This window comes from Arachis duranensis, chromosome 1, assembly GCF_000817695.3.
Source record: "Arachis duranensis cultivar V14167 chromosome 1, aradu.V14167.gnm2.J7QH, whole genome shotgun sequence".
Classification (NCBI taxonomy): domain Eukaryota; kingdom Viridiplantae; phylum Streptophyta; class Magnoliopsida; order Fabales; family Fabaceae; genus Arachis; species Arachis duranensis.
Window position 1 is genome coordinate 25,874,309 of NC_029772.3, and position 777 is coordinate 25,875,085.

Genomic DNA, 777 nt, shown 5'->3' on the forward strand with positions numbered 1-777 from the left:
ATTTTTCTTTCTGTTTTTCATTCTGTTTTTGCTTTTTTCATTGATTTTGTGACTTCTCATGATCATCAACCTACAAAAAACATAAAATAACAAAAGAGAATAGATAAAATATAACATTGGGTTGCCTCCCAACAAGCGCTTCTTTAATATCAGTAGCTTGACAGAGGACTCTCATGGAGCCTCAGAAATGCTCAGAGCCATGTTGGAACCTCCCAACACCAAACTTAGAGGTAATTAATATAGATAAATAAAATTGGGTTGCCTCCCAATAAGTGCTTCTTTAATATCAATAGCTTGACAGTGAGCTCTCATGGAGCTTCACAGATGTTCAGAGCATGGTTGGGGCCTCCCAACACCAAACTTATAGCTTGTCATGCTTCTTCTCTATGTGTATAGAAGGAGATCCTTGAGCCTTAAACGCAAGGTAGCCCTCATTCACTTCAAGGACCAACTCTCCTCTGTCAACCTCAATCACAGCTTTTACTGTGGCTAGGAAGGGTCTGCCAAGGATGATGGATTCATCCATGCACTTCCCAGTCTCTAGGACTATGAAATCAGTAGGGATGTAATTGTCTTCAACTTTTACCAGAACATCCTCTACAAGTCCATAGGCTTGTTCTCTTGAATTGTCTGCCATCTCTAGTGAGATTTTTGCAGCTTGCACCTCAAAGATCCCTAACTTCTCCATTACAGAGAGAGGCATGAGGTTTACACTTGACCCTAAGTCACACAAGGCCTTCTTGAAGGTCATGGTGCCTATGGTACAAGGTATTAAAA